Raw genomic sequence first — 20872 nt, 5'->3', positions numbered from 1 at the left:
TTGAGATCAAATGGGTAGACCCCACCTACCTGGTTCCTGGTAATTGAGAGGTATGGGTTACTTCTGGCTATCAGGGTGTGTGTTTTCTGAATTGCTTCATCAGAACAATATGCCTATAGATGAGGAAAAGCTTAATCTTGGGCCATTCTGCATTTGTTTTATCAGTGTAAACTTCTTTGAAAATGGAATTGGAAATTGACCCACAATTCAAGTCTCTTTACAAAAAATAGAAAGGGTGACTCACAGATGAAGAAACAAGCTGAAAACCCAGAGGCCAAGAGTTCCAATCCCATTTGTGCCATGACTTGTCGAGTGACATTGGGCAAGGAGCTTAATTACTTGGTGGCTTCATTTCCTTGTTCATAATATGTGCCATGACAGTACTAACCTACCTTGCTAGATCGTTATAAAAATACAATTTAATATTTGCCATGTCTGTATATTTCAGCTACACACTGCTTCCAGGACTACCTGGTTCGGGGCAAGTTGGAAACATGAAAACGGCTGCTTTTCCTACTGCATTTCAACCAGATTCACAAGAATATTTTGCTCTTTTCACCATGAATTTTCTTAGTTCCATTCTGTTAGCTGTTTACTAAATAACACTACCCTACTGACTGAAAGCCATGCTGTTTCCACATTAAAGATAAATGCCCCCCACCTCCCAAATAATAAAAATAAATGCTCAGAATGAATCCACAGGAAAGATCCTGGGAAGCTCTAGGGAAACACTGAAACAGGACGTGGTATTGACAATGCCAGGAACTCTTAAGAATGGCCTTAAATAGGTATTGGGGAGGAGTCCCATTGAGCACGCTGCACATGGACAGGCGTCTGGGCTTCTAACACCTAGCTCTCCACCGGACACGTGGGTGGCCTTCAGGGAGGATGTATTTATTCATTGCCCACAATAACCTTTTGTACTTCAATATTAAAATCATTTTTTCCTTGAGGTTTTAATAGAGAACAATTATACTACTCATATTTATCTCTACTCCAACCAAAACCTCAACTTTAATGACAGTGAAGGAATAAAATATTTGTAAACCCAGCACACTGAGAGAGTAGGAGAAGAGACAACAGCAGACAAGATACATTTTTGGAAGATGGGAAACAGAGGAAGTGGTATCTAGCTTGGAACAGAGAAAGCAGAACATGTGCTGAAAGCCAGCGCATTTGTGCTGGAGAAAGGCTGGAGAATAAGTCAGGTTTTTCTGAAGGCAGGATGGGGGTAGAGCTGCGAGTGGGTTAGCGAAACCTACCCCCCTCCCTTAGCCTGTGCAACTGGCCCTCCCCATCATAGCCAAAGGTAGGGATCCTACCTCAAGAGGTGTAGTCTGAGGGGCTCAGAACTTGGGGGCTTCAGACAGAACCTGGGGTGGTAGTGAGATGTGGGGGGTTCTGTAAACCAGAAGGAAGAGCTGCAGAAGGATCTTACCATCTTATCAAACTTGACCCCAGAATGCTGACAGCCAGGCTCACAAACCCGCGAAGCAAGAGGCTGGGGGATTCCTCTTGGGAAACAGACAAGCCCAAGAGAATTGGTCTGCAGAAAGTGAAATTTAGGAATCCACCAACAAAAAGGCTGGATCCCTGCTAGACCATTCCATGATGAAATCTACCTGTGATGAATCTCATCCCCTGCCACACACACAAAGCTTCCAGTCAACCAAGAACCACTAGAAATTAAAAGAATGACTCAGTATTAAAAAAGAAACCAAAATAAACAGAAAGGAAAAAAAGAAACCTGAAGGAAAGGAAACATATAAGGAACAGATGGAAAATAGGACGGAAAATGTAATTAACGTTCTTAGAAAATTAACACATATTGTCATTTGGTGAAAAAGAAAAAAAATGCTGTTTTAATTTGTTGATCCATCAGAATGGTTGTTTCTGGTTTTGCTTTATGATGTTATAAATTTATTGAACTATGACTGATGAACAATAAGCTGTGCATATTTAAAATGTACAATTTGATTCGTTTGAAATTCATATGCACACATGAAACAGTTGTGACAATCAAGAAAATGTATATTTCTATCAGACCTAAAAGTTTCCTCACACTCCTTTGTAATTCCATTCCTTTCTCTACCCCTATCTCCAGGTAACCATGAGTTTTTTTTTCTTTTTTACTGAAACTGTAAGCTGCACTTTCTAGAATTCTAAGTAAATGGAGTCACACAAATACTCTTTTTTGCTCTGTTTTCTTTCACTGTATGTTGCATGTTTCATGTATCAATAGTTTCTTCCTTTTGATTGCTGGGTAATTGTCCATTATATGGATATCCACAACTTGTTTACCCATTCACATGTTGATGGACATTTGGATTGTTTCTAGTTTTGGTCAATTACCAAAAAAAGTTGCAATGAACACGTTTAAGCCTTTGTGTAGACACTTGTTTTCATTTCTCTTTGGTAAATATCTAAAAATGGAATGGCTGGTTGTTTGTTTGGTATATTTAACTTTCCAAGAAATGATCAAACTGTTTTCCAAAGAGGTTATACCATTTTATGTTCTATCAACAGTGTAGGAGAGTTCCAGTTTTTCTACATCCCCTCCAGCACTAGATATAGTCAGTCTTTTAAATTTTAGTCATTCTAATGGGTATATAAAACTACACTGCAGTTTTAATTTTCTTTTCCTGTTGAATAATGATGTTGAGCATCTTTCCATGTGCTTACTGAGTATTCGAATATCATATTTAGTAGTGTTTGTTCAAATCTTTTATCTGCTTTTAAAAGTAGGCTGTCTTTTGATTTATGACAATTCTTTATATATTTTGGATATGTCTTTTATATGGGTTGTAAATATTTTCTTACATTTGCATATTTTAACTGTTTCTTTTGAAGAGCAGAAACTTTTAATTTTGAAAAAGTTCAGTCTATCAGTTTCTTTCTTTTGTGATTTATGCTTTTTGAGTACTAAGAAGACTTTGCCTATTACAAGATCACAAAGGTTTTCTCCTATGTATTTTTGATAATATTTTTACTTTTAGGTCTTACATTTAGGTCTATGATCCAATATTTTGAGTTAGCATTTGTGTATGGTGTGAGATTAGGACTGATACTCATTTTCTTCTATGTCCATATGCAGTTGATCTGGCAGTATTTGTTGAAAAGATTTTTCTTTCCCTGTGACTCATCTTGACACTTTTGTCATAAATTAATTGATCATATATGTATAGGTTTATTTCTGGACTCTCTATTCTATTCATTGATCTATGTGTCTTTTTGCCAGTACAAAACTGTTATTATTACTGTAGCTTTGTAGTAATTCTTAAAATTAAGAAATCTAAATGTTCCAACTTCATTCTTCTTTTTTAAAAATTGCTTTGGTTATTCTAGGTTCTTTGCAAGTCCATGTAAATTTTATAATAGGTTTGTCAATTTCTGCAAAATAGCTTGCTGGGATTTTGATAGGGATTTCATTGAATCTAAAAGTCAATTTGGGGATAATTACTATCATAATAACCATGTTCAATCTTCCAATCCATGAATATCATATAGCTTTCTATTTTAGTTATCTCTAATTGTTGTCAGCAATGATTTATAGTTTTCAGTATCGAGGTCTTAGAAATATTTTGGTAGATTTACTATTTTCTGTTTTGATGCTACTAAAAATTCAATTTTTTGAAAGTTTATTTTTAAATCATTAGCTATCAGTATATAAAAATACAGATGTTTGTATATCAACATTGTATCTGGTGACTTTGCCAAATTCACTTATTGATTCTAATAGGCATTTTGTAGATTTTTCTGGGATTTTCTATGTAAACCATCTTATCAGCTGAAAAGAGGGACAGTTTTACTTCTTCTTTTACAGTTTTTTTTCCTTTTTTTTTTTCTTTCCTTATTTGGTTTTGGCCTTATTTCTAGAACCTCCAGTACAATGTTGAATAGAAATGGTATATTCTTGCTTTGTTCCCAAATCTTAAGGGGGAACAATTCAGTCTTTTACCATTAACTATGATGTTAGCTGTAGGGTTTTTTTTAGATGATCTTTATCAGTTTGAGGAAATTCCCTACCTCCCAGGTTGTAGTGAGTTTTCTTTGTTCTTTCTTTCGTCATGAATAGGTGTTGAATTTTGCGTATACTTTTTCTGTATCTATTGAAATGGTTTTTCTCCTTTATTCTGCTAATATCATAATAGTGGTGAATTACAGTCATTGTTTTTTTTTAATGTTAAACCAACCTTGATTTCTGGGATAAAATCTGCTTGGTCATGATGTAGTATACTTTTTATATACTTCTGGGCTTAATTTGCTAATATTTTGTTGAGAATTTTTTGTCTGTGCATATGAGGGACAGTGGTCTTTAATTCTTTTTCTGTGATTTTTTGGTCAGATTTTGGTATTAGGGTTATTCTGCCTTCATAAAATGAGTTGGGCAATGTTCTCTCTTCCTCTAATTCTGAAAATATTTGTGTAAGATTGGTATTATTTCTTCCATGAATGTTTTGTTGAATTCACCACTAAAATAATCTGCACCTGGAGTTTTATTTTGGAGAAGATTTTTATAACAAATTCAACTTTTATATAGATAAAGGACTATTCAGATGTTCTGTTTCTTTTTCTATCAATTTTGGTAAATTGTATTTTTCAGGAATTTTCATTTAACCTAAGTAGTTGAATTTGTTGGCATTAAGTTTTTCATAGTATTCTTTTTATCCTTAAATGTCTATAGGATCTGTGGTGATAAGCCCCTTTTTTATTCTCATTTTGGTGATTTGCGTTTTCTCTCTCTCAGTCTAGCTTGGGGTTTATCAATTTTGTTGCTGTATTTAAAAAATGACTTGTTGCTTTAATAATTTTCTGTTTTATTTGTCTATTTTCTAGTCCACTAATTTCTGTCCTTATCTTTATCATTCTCTGGTTTTAATTTTTTTTCTCCCTTTATAATATATGCATTTTAAAGCTATTTTAGCTGAATTCATTTTCATCCAGCTCTAAATATCTCCTAATTTCCCTTGTGATTTTGTCTTTGACTCATGAAATATTTAGGAAGGTGTTTAACTTCTAGATATTTGGGGTTTTCCTAGATATTATATTGTTATTCATTTCTTATTTAATTCCACTGTGGCTAGAAAATACACTCTGCGTATTTCAATCCTTTAAAATGTATTGACCTGTTTTATTGTCCAGTGTATGGCCTATCTTTGTGAAGTTGCTCTGTGCACTTGAAGAGAACACATAGTCTGCAGTCGTTGGATGTTGTGTTTCATAAATGTCAATTAGGTGGTGACTGATGGTGTTGTTCACATCTTCTGTGTCTGTGCAGATGTTTTATCTTGTTTTTCTCTGAATTGCATACTGATAGATGCTAAAGTCTCTTCATATAATTGTGGAACCATTTCTTTCCTTAATTCTGTCAATTTTTTTCACGTATCTTGAGGCTCTGTTATTAAATGCATATACGTTTGTGATTGTTGTGTCTTCCTAACGACTTAGTCTTATTATCATTATAAAGTGCTCATTAATTTTTAAAAAACATTCAGAGCTCTTGGAAAATGAATATATGATTACTGAAGATTTAAAATATATATGTTAAAAGAAGATTTGGAAGATAAAGTTGTAGAAACCTTCCAGTAAGTGAAACAACAACAAAGAACACAGCAGTGATGGAAAATGGCAGATAAATAATAAGAACCTGAAAGAATTGCTCTAGAAGATCCAGCATTCAAATAACGAGTTTAAAAAAAAAAAAAAAGTAGAAGTGGAAATTACCCAGGAACCAATATAAGAATGTTTCCCATAAGTGAAGGACACAGTTTACCAGATTCAAAGGGCCCACCTAGGATCCAGCATAGTGTAGGTTGAAGAGCTACGCCAAGGCACTTGTGAAGTTTCAGAGTATCTGGGTGTTCTGTGGATCCCTTTCCTTTGCTCAACTGCTGAAGGAATGGTTTTAGCCCTGAGAGAAATACCTGTTCAAGGGGAACAAACAGGAGCTCTCCTTTTCAGTTCCTGGATCTTGTCCTCAGCTCACCTAAGTTAGACTCACAGCTGAAGCAGCCCTGCCAAGAATTCAGTGCAGCCCGGTTCCCCTCACCCAGGCTTTTGGTTTGACTTGAGTCATGTGTATCGTTGAAATGTTCTCAGTACTCAAGCGCTCAGGCGCCAAAACTCTTTGTTCAACCACTTCAGCAAGTTAATCCCCAGATTGTGCTTTAAGTCTGTTACCAAATTCAATTAAGAATAATGTACTGTATGCTTCTGTAGAATATTTGCCCCTACATGTGATAAGACCTAATGGCTACCCCTAGAACACTTATTAGTTGATACCCTTGAGCAATTGGGAAATAATTTTCAAATTAAGTATAATGAGTTAAATCATTTTGGAGGCCATCCAAATGAGAGCACCTAGGCCAACAGTGGAAGTACTGCGAAGAAGCGAGGGCCTGGGATTATGCCCCTGCCAGTCCCAACTCTAGGATAATTATTCACAACCACAATTTTCTGGGGCCATACCCTTAGGGACAATCAGGACTTGGCCCTGAATGACACTTCTATGTGGCTCTCAGCCACCTACCTCCCAGTTTTACTTTGGTTTGACTTCATACCCTATCTCATTTTAAAAGGCTTCCAGTAAAGGGCAGTCTTTACCCAGCCAGTGGTCAGTTTCTGCTACAGTTTCCAACTCCAGCCCCACCATCACTGCTGCTCCTCTACTGCCCCAGCTGACTCTGAACCTCACGGGTCACCTCCAGTGATCACAGCTTCTGACCACCTAGAGTGGTGAGGCCAGTTAGTGAGCACAGCACTTCACACTTCAGAGGGAGTCTGGTTTTTCCTGTTTTACACACCCTCAGTTGAGGAAACTAGAACAGGTTGGAACTAGTACTCACTTCATTTGAAGATGCTATCTGGAGTCACGCCAGCCACCTCCTTGGCTGGTTCTGGACTGATGGCACAGGCTTTTGGCTTCATCTCAGGGAATTTTCTGCTTTCCCAGAGCAATATTCTCTTCCCTTATTCTTTCTCTTGCTCCCAGCCACGCACATCTGAAGTGGAAGCATCTTTGTCTCCCACTCATTACTAAGGACTGATAGTCCTGGTTGGGGGGCTAATTTTAATGCTTTCATTACTTTTTTTTAATCCCAGTAAGCCTTAAGATCTTATGCAGTAAAATTTCTCTCGTCCTAGAGCTATGCCAGAGTTCTCAAGGGAGTGACACAGGTGAAGGTGTCCCTTGGAACTCTTGTTATTCATTGTAAGTTAACATTTATTCAGCACCTACCATGTGTGAGGCACTGTGCTAAACATGTCACACGGTCTCATTTAATCTTAACCAAAGCCCTGTGAACTACCCATTTTACAGATGAGAAAACCCTGGTTTAGAGAATCTAAGAAACTTGCACTCAAGATGCAGAGAAAAAAAGCAGAGATTTGAATCCAGGACTCTCTGAATCCAGAACCCATGCTCTTAGTCACTGTACCATTTGTTCTCACTAAGGAAAGACCTAGAATACCACCCACCTCACTGCAAAGAGACACACAGAAGACCACATCCAGGTCTCGATTTTAACAATGTGGACTGATTTAAATTTCATTTCATTCAAGAAAATGCTTGGGTGCTTATCTGTCAGCATCACTGTGATTAGCACAGTGAGGATAGAGAGGGGAGTTGAGAAATTTCTCTGCCCTTAGAAATTTGAGAGACTAGACATATACACAAGCAGTTAAACACTATGTAATGAAATTTCATTCAGCTTAGATAACAGAGAAGAGGATGGAGTAGTGACAAAGTCAGTAGGAATCTACAATGATAATTTAAGACTGGCAAGGAAGAGTTAAGCCTCAGAATGCTAGGCAGAACATCTGAAATGCAGAAATTCGTGGGTCTAGTGTAGCTGGGGAAGTTTTCATGGAGATGGGTGGGCTTAAACTTACCCTGGAGCCAATGAGATTTTGGTTGGTGGAGAGGAAGAGAGAGGGCATTCTAAGGAAGAGAAAGTATGATCAAAGGCAGGGAAGAGGGAATGAGTGTGGGAGTTTGGGAAGGCATCAAGATGGGCCAGACTGGAAAGTATGGAGGATAAATTTGAGAAGCATCTTGAGAGTAATTCTCAAAAGTTTGGAATTAAGTTTGAAGGCAATGGGAGATCACGGAAGGCATTTGGATATAGGAAAGACATGCCCCCCCAAAAATTCATGCGGAATGTTTTTCTCACAGCATGGGTCATTTCTCCATATCAAATGACTGTGGCTGGAGTCAAGATGTTAACACTGAACTCCAGAATTAGGGTCTGTTTTCCATTCAGCATTAGAGCCACATTCTTCCTGCCCAGATTTTTCCCCTAAACTGAGGGAAAGCCTCATAGGGAAAGTGACAGCTTGCTCACTGACTCAGAATAAAGGATCTAGATGATTTTATTAACAGAGTCATCAGTTATGATCATCTCCATTTCCAGTATGGGGATGTACCTGCCAAGAGAATGACAGTGCTTATTCAGCTAGCCAGCACAATTCTGGCTTGTTCAGATCCAGAACATGCTCTCCGTCTTAGGCAGGACTAGAGACTCACTGACAGATTCTTATTCTCTGCTTCCCCTTTTCCTAGATTCCAAGCAGACTAGCTATTTTTCATTATTTCCTCCATGAGGAGACTGTACACTTTACTTGGTTATAAATCGATTGACGTTAACAACTTTCAAATCGTAAGAACGTATATGGGTCAACCTGGCTGTTACTTGGGTATGAGAAATACTTTAATTTTCTTGGTTCTATTGGATGAACAAGCTGTTCTCTGTACTGTAGAGTTGGGAAACCTTGTAATCTCAGAAGTAACTTTTGCTGGGGGCTTTCACCCATTCTAAATCGATAATATTGTCAACTTCAGAGAATGTTCTTACCCCCAGGGTCCGTGAAGGTTGTGACCACTTTGCATCTTGTAGCTTTCTTTGTGTGAATTATGAGCCATTACAGTGCTATTAGCATAAGTAATGATTTCTCTGTCCTTTGTTGTTGTTTTTTGTAATTTATTTTTATTTATTTAAAAAGTTTTATTGGAGTATAGTTGATTTACAATGTTGTGTTAGTTTCTGCTGTACAACAAAGTGAATCAGTTTTACATACATGTATATCCACTCTTTTTTAGATTCTTTTCCCATATACGTCATTACAGAGTATTGAGTAGAGTTCCTTGTGCTATACAGCAGGTCCTTATCTCTGTCCTTTGAATCTGTTAAGTGGTCTGAGAAAATCTCTCTGCTTTTCCCTGTGTTGCATTCAGAACCTAATATAGATATGCTATTATGGATTACCTGTGCCATTCTAGCTAGCAATATTAAACATTTTTATTTACAAACTTCTCTGGTCATCATAGGAGGAGACAGGTAATATTTGAGATGTTTCATCCTAAAATACCCATGAAACTGCACAAAAGGATGGATAATAAATGTAAATTTAAGGTGGAGAAAGGCCATATGCTGAAGTCCATAGGGAATGTCTACTAATGCAGTTGTCAGGGGGATGGATTGAGAAGCATATTCTCAAGATTACAAGCTACATGGCTCACAAACTGAACCAGAGGAGCCTAGCTGGTGATGAAAGAGAATAGAAAGCAAATGTTACCTTGCCCCCATCATTTGCTCCCAGCTATTTCAGGGCATTGAAGATACACTGGCCAGAAGAGCAAACAGTCCAACTGGGAAGAAACTGTCTTCTGAACCAGTCAGAGTCATGTCCAGAGTCAAACCTCCCACCTAACCCATCAATTTCTCTCTTTCCGCATCCATTCAAAGACTGTGGCTCCCAGACCACAGCCAGGTAGGAGGTAGACGGAGACAAGTAGAGGTGTGTTATGTCCTGGAAGGGCTAGTTGTGTAATAAACAGTACTGCAAGAAGGCAGGGGCAATGCATGCTCAGAGGGCATATGATTTTATGTGTTACCCTCTAAAACAGGACAGCAGTTTCTGTTACCTCTCAGTTTCTCCTGCTACTTGGAAATTACAGCAGTTAGAGCAGGAGGGGCCCCAATCTAATGCCCAGAGACCTACCATAGCTAAATATCTGGGAGATCCTGAAAACAGAGGTAGGCACTATGTGAGTCTGTGTGCCCTTCAGCTCTGCTTTGCTTGTGCCCAAGGGGAAAGTCAGGGAATAGGAAGATTCTTCGCTAATCCTGTCTGCTAGCAAGTGCCAGGCTGGAATATACTTTTCTCTTTTTCAGTATGAAGAGACAGAAAAATGCCCAAAGGGGCCTAAGGAAAGAACACTGCAAGATAAGAGAAAGGAAGCTTTTCTGTTAAAACTTGAGGTGAGGTTATATAGCTGAAAATAAATTTCTGCAGAAAAGTGAAAAGCATTTTAGCAGACATATTTTTGGTAGTCTCAAAAAGATGTGAGAAGGCCTAACCACTATGAGATCGGACGGAGCCAGGGGCCATCTGGAGAAAACAGATTGGGATGAAGGAAGATTTGCCAAGGCTGAAATGAGAAATGAGGGCAAATATGCCAAAAGTTTAATAGAATTAAACACCTGTAGTAAAGAGAGTCAATACAGAGAAGACATAGCAGAAATGAAATCAGTAAAGTGGAAGACAAAATAAGGAAAAGGACCAAGATGAAAATGTTAAAGAGAGAAGACAGCAAACACAGATCTAATCTGAGAATTACATTTCTTCCCAATGAAGAAATGGATCAAAATGCTGGAAGCAACGGTCAAGCCCATGTCAGAAGAAAACTTTCCTGAGCTGGAGAAGATCTGAGATAAAATTAAAATGGCCAGACCCATACAGAGACTTATCTTTTAAAAGACTTGAGTTTCCAGGTTAAATAAAGACTCTTTCAGGCATTTAGATAGAAATGAACAGGTTACTAATGAAACAAATATCAAGGTGGGCTCAGACTTCTCAACCCTGAAGACTGTTCTAGAAGACAGAATTCTTGTGTCTCAAGAATTCCATATTCACCCAACAGGACGTTTATGTGCAGAGGCTGTGGGAATTCACTTTCAGATTTACAAGGAGGCTGAAAATATACCCCACATGGCCTCTTCTTAAAAAAAAAAGTATTTGAATTTGCCATCCGATTGGATCGGTAAATTGATATGAGGACACATACACACAAACGTACAAAATGACTTGCAGAGAGCGTTGGAGACTATTCAAAATAGAAAAGAAATTACAGTTTTGAGTATGATTATAAAGCGGTATGCAAAACCTAATACCTACTGTTGACCAACAATTTACTTAGGTCTGATAAAAGAGGAGGAAGGAATATATTCCAAGTCATCCACAGTGAACTGGTGGGTGGTTTTTTTTTTGTAATTAGTGAGAAAGATACAAAATGTCATTTTATGAGAAACAATGTTTTCTCTGAGTAGTTTTAGTTTGAAAACTGACTTCTTCAAGAGAATGCTTTTTGCCTGCTTATCTCTAAAACTGCAATTATTATAGGATCAGATGGGCCATGTATCTAGCTTCAGCTGGCAATGAAGGAAATCCTGATAAGCTGAGGCTTTAAGAAATTACATAAAGAGACAAGATATATAAATGATCTTCTTTCTTCTCATCTAACTTTTTTTTTCAAGTGAAGAAAAGTGCTGGCATCAGGAAAAGTGAGTAGTCAGTGGAAACTCAACCAGGATGACTTCGGTAAGATAAGTTTTCTTATTTGATGCGTTGGTTTAAAAAAAAAAAAAAGTCAGTTCATTTGTTGCTTATGAGAGTTTGCTCAGGAATTCATGAATTGCACTTGAGCCAATGTGAGAATTTTGAAATAAAATTTTTTCTCTATGGTTTTGGCTTTTGTTGAAGCTTCGATTTTGAAGTGAGAGGGAAGAGGAATCTCAGGAATCCTTACATGTGGTGCACCCCATAGAGTGGGTGTGGAAATGAGAAACTGGAAATTATGCCTACGCTGAATATCAGAAATAATTGTGACTTATAAAAAATATTGAAGCTTTAGTCTAAGTCATAATCTTTTCCCATCTTTGCTATGCTGTTTATCTTTGCTGAAGTTATGTCTATACCAGTCATAGTTGTTAAAGGGAAAAAAAAGTATTGGAAGAGATTTGGAGAAAATCCATCATACTGTGGTGCAAGTATTTGGGTACTTGGGGAAATCTTGCTGCCACGTTATTTTTAATAAAAACAGAAGATCCAATTCTTGGCCAGGATAGGATTAACAACCTCCCCTGCCCTGTAACCCTCCAAACATTCTAATTAATTTTGTCGTTGATTTCTGACAGCTCACCTATGGTTTCCCATCTTTAATATGTTTTCAAGCGTGTAAAGGATGGATGCAGTAAGGGTAAATTAGAGGGAATCACTTAGGGCCATTTGTAGATTATGAATTGTCCAAAACCATTCATCGCTGTGCTCAAAAGGGTTTGTTTAGCATTTATTTGCACCTTGTGCAAACATGGTGCCACTCTTACAGGGTAGGAGTTTTAGAAGATGTATAACATCAGTATGTACAACCAACCAACCAACAGTACAGATAACTTACAGTGCACGTAGACTCCACTAACTGTGGAAGGCACAGGATAAATATGAATCTTAAGTCTCTTCTCTCAACAAAGTGGAAAGCTAGTTAGGGAGATTAGTGTGACACAAATGAAATGATTAACAACCAATCAGGTGTTAAGCTGAGTTGTACCATGCTTCTGTTTCTTCATCTGTAAAATTAGAAAAACTACTTATAATAAAACTACTTATCCCAGTAGGGCCTGGTGCTCAGTAGGGTTAGCCAGTCATTACTGTTATTTAAATTACTATTAATAGCTGGGATGAAGTGAGAGAGAGGCATGGACATATATACACTACCAAACATAAAATAGATAGCTAGTGGGAAGCAGCCGCATAGCACAGGGAGATCAGCTCGGTGCTTTGTGACCACCTAGAGGGGTGCGATAGGGATGGTGGGAGGGAGACGCAAGAGGGAGGAGATATGGGGATGTATGTATACGTATAACTGATTCACTTTGTTATACAGCAGAAACTAACACACCATTGTAAAGCAATTATACTCCGATAAAGATGTTAAAAATAATAAATAAATTACTATTAATTTGTAAATGTAATAGGATATAAGAGAAGAAAGTGATCAGTGTGTGCTGCAGCAGTGGAGAACGTTTAATTCATAACTGAGATTTGAGTTGGGCCTTTGAATGATGTATCAGATTTAGCTAGCTGGTGACCTGAAGCATTGGGGCGGTCATACGCGGTGGGAAAAATAGTTGTAGAGGCATGTGGGTTGCTGCCTCTGCAGTTAGGATAACAGCCTGACCGGTTCGGTGGGTGTGTATTGGACTTTGCCGGAAAGAAAATTGAATAGATAGGGTGGGGCGAGATTATGGAGGTTTTACAAGTCAGGCAAAGGAGTTCAGGTTTTGATAGGATCAGCAACAGATTGTCTATACTTGAGTGGAAGGAGTATGTTAACAGAGTCTGGTTAGCGGGAGGCAGGGTGGTCAGAGGGAGTGGGTCGCTGAAGTCGGGAAGCCAGGGAGAAGGCTGTTACAACTCCCAGTGAGCTGTAATCAGGGCTTGGCTGGTGGAATGGACAGAAGTAACAACTGGGGGGAAAACAGCAGAGCAGTGAAAGGACAGTTATGCTTTGAAATCTAGTGCCACGTTTTCTGAGACCAATACCAAGATACAAGGTTGACAAATACGTGTGTATTCATGGAACAATTGAGGTTGAATAATTGAAGGTGTTGCTGAAAATGAGACTTATGAGGACCAAAGTATATGTCCAGGCAGAGAACAAAGACTAATAATAAATTGGGAAAGAAAATGAAGAGGGAGGTATCTACTCCAATATTCTTTTAGTTTATATCTATTGCGTATCTGTATTTCTGCTGTGTAGAAAACGTTGGCTAGGAAGCAAACATTGGTTTAAAAATCCAGGACTGTAATGATCTATTTCCAAGTGTGTGTCTTCCAGGGACCTATTGGAAGACCCCTGCATCATATTTATAAACAGTGACTGTGTCGATTGGGGGTAGTCTGGTGTCCTACCTAGATTCACATCCTGATTCCGCCATGTGTAGCCATATACCTCTGAGTGAGCTATTGGCCCTTTCTATGCTTTAGTTTCCTCATGGGTAAAATGGAATAATAACAGTATCTACCGCATAGTGATACTGTGGGACTTAGGTGAGATGATGCATGCTAAGTGCTCAGAACAGTGCTTGGTGGGTGCCAGATGTCATCTAGGAGGAATTGTAAGAGTTGTGGTGGTCTTGGTGGTGGGTCACGGTGCAGGCAAGGGGAAGTATTTCACTTTACCCCGCTGAATATAAACATCGTAACCATTGTTCAGGCAATGGGTCTCCAACCAATATGCTGAAAGCACAGTTGTCAAAGGTAATGCGTGTGAAACTACATGTATAAGACTAAAAGTAAAGAGCAAATATTTGGGGGTGGGGGTAATCCATTAAGGCCCAAATCTCAGGGAGTGTCACCTTGGTTCATCATTCATGCAAAGACCATTTAAATAAAACAATACTCTGCAGGCTACATTCTTATAAGTACAGCACTTGAAAGGTAAGAGGGAAAACACTAGGTGCCTACTGTTTGCAAAAGCATAAGGTGTAAAGGACATAGACACTTCACATGTGTTAATACCATCTGGATTCCAGGTTGAGCTCCCTTAGACCATGTTTTCTCTGATCCCTCAATTTGGCTTTTTTAATAGCTTTTACACTGCAGACAAGTTAAGTCCTAGGTCCTGACAAGTGGCCAGCTTACAGTAAGTGTGTACGTCAAAGGAAGATGACCAGTCACTTGACTGAACACTGGAAAGCGCTGGAGTGTTTTCTGGCACGTGGGCTCCTCCAGACGCTTTCTGGAGTGGGCCATTCAGCCAGTAAGTCAGTAACAGAGATCAGGGCATGTGCAGAACAGGCCCTTTTGTTTTTCCAGGAACTGGCCCCAATTTGTATTATGTTTTCATTTGTTTGTTCAAATCATGCTTATAATCATGTTTTCCCCTGGGTATACCAGAAGGCAAGCAGTGTGGTGATGAGAACCCCCACCCTTGCCATTTTTTGGAAGAGTTGGAAGTTTCAGGGACTGTAGAATGGGGATCATTTCAGTATAGAGAAGAAAAACATGTCTCGCCAAGGATGACCATCTGAATTTGATTAGTGCTTTCCATGTCATAAAATAGATGCTGCCTCCAATAGAATTATCTGGCTTTACCTACTTTGGGCTCAAATCCACTTGTTCCCTAGAGCTGTTTGCTGACCACCTGAAATGTTGATTGAGGCTTATGTCCTGGCCCGTGGACGGGATGTAGGTCCTCTTTCTGGAGCCAGCCGGAGCACCCAGTGTCACGGAGACTGCTGAAGCCCACACCCATGTCTGGCTGAAGCCCGCATACTACCTCCAGGGCCCATGGAGAGGCTCTGCAATTCATGTTTCTAGAACAAATCTTGAACTGCCACAGAGCAGGCTGGAAGAAGGGCTCTGCCGGTGTTCCCGTGCCCTGTCTTTACCAGGGAGTCAGAACTGTGTCTTTCACTCCATCTCTGCTCATTGCGAATCACTGGAAACCGTCAACTTCAGGAATGCCACAAAAATTCTTACCAAGAGGGAGAATCTGTCTGAAGAACAGAAATAGGCATAATACGACTATAACTAGGAATGCACTAGGGGCTTGTTACGACCTTGCAGGCTTGCAAGGAGTTTGAATTTTTTTCTACGTACCATGAGAAGCCATTAGAGGATTTTAATCAGGGAGGTGACAAAATTTGATTTGAAAATGACAAGCAAATGCTGTTGAAGATTACTCAAAATTTATTTTTTAATCATTTCATTTTTACATGTTTTAGGAAAAAGGAAGGGAATTAAGATTTAATGAGCATCTTTTATGTACTACATATGGTTTTGGACTCTTCCATGTTTTGTGTAATTTTTAGAACAATCCTAGAGATAATTGTTAGTATCTCTATTCATCCTGATGATAAAACTGAGGCTTGGCCAGATTAAGTAATTTGCCCAAGGCCACATGGATAGGGCAAAGCCAAAAATCAATTCCTCATGAAGAGTGTATGCTATTTCCATTATGCCATGTTGTCTTAGCACTGGGATGTTTAGCATGGTGCCTTGAACATAGAAGACGTTCAATAAATCTTTGTTAAAAGCAAATGTTTCCATTTAAAATTTACATCTTTATTTTTAACACCAGATGCCAAAATGATAGGCTAGCATAAAAGGTAAATAAAAACAATAGCGTTAGCCCTACTTTAATGAGGGTCTGAAAAGGTTTAGGAACTATCTAGAGAAACTCAGGACTTGTGTTTAAATTAGGATCTGCATCAGGGTTCAGTCATGGGAAACACAATCTCCTTTCTTAAGCAGAAAGAAATTTAACCCAGGAATTTGGTACATTCAGAATTTTTGGTGAGTGAAATCTGACTTCATCAGGACTGTGATTGAAGTTTGAGGAGTCCAGGCACCTGAGTTATCTGAGAAATTTATGGAGAGTGACGTCAGCAAGATGGCGCACTAGGTGGTTTCCCACTTCAGTCCTCCTCACAGAAACAGCAACTAGCAACTATCCATAGACAAGGCACCTTTGTGAAGATCTCAAAATTGTTGGGAAGGCTGGAAGTGGGGGTGCGAGGCTGGGACTCCAGGATGACTCCCAGAACAAATGACTGTCTGACCTGCCAGGGGAAGCTGCCTGTGCCTTCTGCTGCTACAGTCAGGAGGAGCAGGGCGTGACCAGGAGTTCACTGATTGAACTGAGCACATCACCTTAGCTGCAGTGAAACAACTGGGAAGGCTCCGCTGCCACCACCAGAACAGCCCCTCAGCAGTCACGCAGCCGGAGCCTGATCCCTGGACCCTGGGACACGGCTGAAGAATAGCTCCTGCCTGCCAATAGCAGCAGTAGAAGCAGCAGGAAAACAGTCCCACCCTCACGTCCATCTTCCAGATCTCCCGCACGTGCATCTATTGGCAGGATTGATTTGCAAACCAAACCCTGGCTCCAGGGAGCCTGGGAAACACAGCTTTTAGCTTTCCAACCTCTGCGTAATAGGAGGCAAGTGGGATGGATAATGGGTACCGAGTTCTCACATTGACGTAGTCTTCCCCTTCCTGCCCAAATGCAGTGTCTGCCACTTGGCAAAGTAGTTGTGAAACTCTTTAGAAATGTAGCCAACGAGGTAGGATTTGGGTTGATGTTACTCAGAGGTAGCTACCCTCTGAGCGATGAAGGGCTGCCTTCGCAGCTTCCTCTGTGAGACGCTTCTTGGGCCTGTGTTTGTCCTGTGGTACTTCTGTCCTCAAAGAGAAATGAACAGAGGACTTAGATTATGCCCTGAAAGGTCCCCAGAAGAACACAGTGTGATTACAGCTCACGTGACGTCTCCATAATCTTGCCAAGTGTTTAACCAAGCTCACAGCATCTGTGGATGGTAGGGTTTTAAGAAGCCTGAGACTGCAGCTCTTAGAGGGCCCCTCACCAACCACCAGCTTGAGAAGATGGAGGATGCCTTTCCTATGCATCACAGCTCTCTTACATGAGAAGTTTATTTTCAGAGTTGACTGGACATGAGACTTAGATTTGCCAAGGCGGTATGAAAGTCATACCTTACTCCTCAAAAGTCTGAGCTGAGGGTATATGCCCAGTAGTGGGATTGCTGGGTTGTATGGTAGTTCTGTTTTTAGTTTTTTAAGAAACCTCTATACTGTTCTCCATAGCAGCTCTATTTACAATAGCCAGGACATGGAAGCAACCTAAGTGTCCACTGACAGATGAATGGATAAAGAAGATGTGGCACATATGTACAATGGAATATTACTCAGCCATAAAAAGAAACAAAATTGAGTTATTTGTAGTGAGGTGGATGGACCTAGAGTCTGTCATACAGAGTGAAGTAAGTCAGAAAGAGAAAAACAAATACTGTAACACATATATATGAAATCTTAAAAAAAAAAAAAAGGTTCTGAAGAACCTAGGGTCAGGGCAGGAATAAAGACACAGACGTAGGGAATGGACTTGAGGACACAGGGAGGGAGAAGGGTAAGCTGGGACGAAGTGAGAGAGTGGCATGGACATATATATACTACCAAATGGAAAATAGATAGCTAGTGGGAAGCAGCCACATAGCACAGGGAGATCAGCTCGGTGCTTTGTGACCACCTAGAGGGGTGGGATAGGGTGGGAGGGAGGGAGATGCAAGAGGGAGGAGATATGGGGATATATATATACGTATAGCTGATACACTTTGTTATACAGCAGAAACTAACACACCATTGTCAAGCAATTATACTCCAATAAAGATGTTTAAAAAAAAAAAGTTTGAGCTGAGAAATTTGAGAGCATTCCATGCCAGTTGAGGACATAACCCTTCTCCCCGAGTCCTCACACAAAGACCTTGGCTTGACTCTTGGCTTTTAATGTGGAAGTTTTTTAATTACATTCTTGTTGTGTCTTCGGTGGCACTTGCACGATGCTGATCACTTTCCTGGTCTGTCCAGACCTTTGCTTATCTGTAGCCTCAAACGTACGATGCTTATTTAATATCGCAAGTGAGGATTCCAGTCGTGGGGATGCTAGTCCTTACGTTGAAGATGCCAGTGATTCCCTTCTGTGTTGTTCAACATATACTCAACATATGTTCAACATATCAGCTGAAAATCTCTGACCTTGCAGCCCGAGGAATGATGTAATGCTACATGGTTGACATGGAAAGATGTCAGATACAGTATTAAGTGAAAACGGCAAGGTTCAGAATAGTATGTGTATATACGTATAGTATAAAACCAGATTTGTTTTTGAAACACTGGTGAAACATTGGTCTGGGGCCTGCAGCATCAGCATTACCCAGGAACTTGCTAGAAATGCAGATTCCTAGGCCTTATCCCCTCCACCCCCGGCACCCTGCCATCCTACTGAACTGGAAACTCTGAATGTGGGGCTGGCAGTATGACCTCCAGCTGGTGGAGAACCACAGCTATAGTGTGTCCTGTCCTGGGATAGTTTGCTACTATATGTGTCCTGGGGTCTGTATGGGTTTGTAACACTTTTATAATTTGCATATGGTCCCAGTAAATGAATTACTTAAGTTTGTAAAGGATTTTGATTTCACTGTTTCCGATTCATTGTATTCATATATGTCTTTTCTTTACAAAATTAGTAAAATAAAAAGCCAACAAATTAAATGTGCCAAAAAGTGTTGGCAACTAGAAGAAAAAAATGTTTACACATTAGGCCAAGGCTTTTTAGACTTTGATGTGCACACAGATTGCTTGGGGGCCTTGTTAAAATCCAAGACTGGATTGAGGCCTGAGGTTCTGCATTTGTAACCAGATCCAGCCCAAGGCTGCTGGTCTGTGGATCACATTTTGAATAGCAAACCACTAAAACATTATCCATGGTTATTTCTGGAAGGTAAAATCATGGGAGCTTTTCACTTGGTGCATTTCACCTTTGTGCATTTTTTGAATTTGACTTTTTACAAAGAGCTGTATTCAGAGAGAAGAATAAAGAATTTTAAAATCTTTCACCAGAATTTGCCTTACTTCTACATCTCTCTGCTGTGCAGGCTTAGCCTTTAAAAAACAAAAATTTCCAAGAGTGCTTCAAAAGGAAACCGATTTATCAGCCTTATGCCTCCCCACGCCACCCAGATCATTGTGGCTATAAATGTTAAAAAGCAGTAGTGTTAGATGGTAGAGGGCACTTACAAGAGATTCATATTAGCTGGAGTTTTTCAGTGGCAAGCATCAGAAACCTAACAGAAACAGGCTTAAGGAACTAAAGGAAAAATGTTTTAAGGAGTTCAAAGAAAAATGGTTTCAGTCATGGCTGAATCTAAGTCTTCAAATGACATCCTTAGGAATTGGTCTCTTGCCATCTCTAAGCTCTGCTTTCCTCTGCAGTGGCTTTACCTTCACGCATTCCCTCTTTCTCTAGGATGGCCACCAGAAGCACAAGGCTCTGTTTCATCAGATTAGTGGCCACAGCAAGACAACTCCTCTTCCCAGCAAGTCCCAGAAATGACTCCTGTTGGCACGAACCTATCTCTGAATCTATCAGTGACTCCGATTGGCTGGACTTGGCCATATGAATGTTTCTGAAGAAGGCTGTGGGTGTTACCAACCCCATGCAAATAAGCTGAGAGGAAGGCGTGATTCCCCAGAGGAGAACTGAAGTGTCGATAAAAGAGCAAGGTGGAGAGGTGTAAAAGTGAGAGATGATGTTCTATTATTGTGCAGATCTTGCCGCCCAGTCTTGAAACCAGGCTAAGTCACACTAGTAAATAGCAGACCCAAGATTTTCCAATTTCTACCTCTTTGCCTTGTCCTCTTTACTGTGTTACCTCCCGTTCTTGGAAACTAGAAATGAATCAAACCTGAAGCCTCTGTAACACTTGCTTATCACTGAAATGTCTTCTTAAACCCTGTATTTCAGATATTAAACTTAAAGGAGCTGTAATTGTACGTCGATCGTCTTTGACTCTCCTACATCGACTGCTCAGATTAAGTAAGAAAACCACATTCCTTTTGTTATAGTAATCCTCGCTCCTCCTCTCTTCTTTGGGGAAACAAGTTGAAGCTTGATACAGTGTAGGGGCTGGTCTACTTGGAAAAAGTTTGAGCCCTAACCAGGTGATTCCATGAGTGAGGTGGATGCCCTGTGGATGGAGGGGCTCACACCAGCCTCTGATCTTTTTGATCCCATTTTATCCCAAGAACTTGATTAATAGTCTAGACTGTGTCCTCCCTTTGGGCGGGCTTGTTGCCCTCCCAATTTTCCCAGCCACAGTGCTATCCCTGTGGACAGGTACAGGCATGAATCAGAAATCTGGAGGCTCGCCCAAAAAGTATGTCTGCTGTTTGTAAAGGGGCAATGTAGTGATTACCTGTGAGTAACGCAGTGGCAGATCTTCCATGAGAAATTAAA

The 20872-nt window shown here is 39.8% G+C and overlaps 1 long non-coding RNA gene across 3 annotated transcripts in view; it reads left to right on the top strand.

The window, feature by feature from the left end:
* Positions 1 to 20872, top strand: part of LOC132516267 (uncharacterized) — a 246157-nt gene that overhangs the window by 87093 nt on the left and 138192 nt on the right. For all 3 annotated transcript variants that reach the window (XR_009539293.1, XR_009539289.1, XR_009539290.1), the window contains exons 2-3: positions 19883 to 20139; positions 20381 to 20452. This is a non-coding gene — a long non-coding RNA (uncharacterized LOC132516267). The remainder of the gene's footprint in view (positions 1 to 19882; positions 20140 to 20380; positions 20453 to 20872) is intronic.

Source organism: Lagenorhynchus albirostris, chromosome 1 (genome assembly GCF_949774975.1).
Source record: "Lagenorhynchus albirostris chromosome 1, mLagAlb1.1, whole genome shotgun sequence".
In the NCBI taxonomy this organism is placed as follows: Eukaryota; Metazoa; Chordata; class Mammalia; order Artiodactyla; family Delphinidae; genus Lagenorhynchus; species Lagenorhynchus albirostris.
This window is presented reverse-complemented; position numbering and strand designations above follow the sequence as displayed.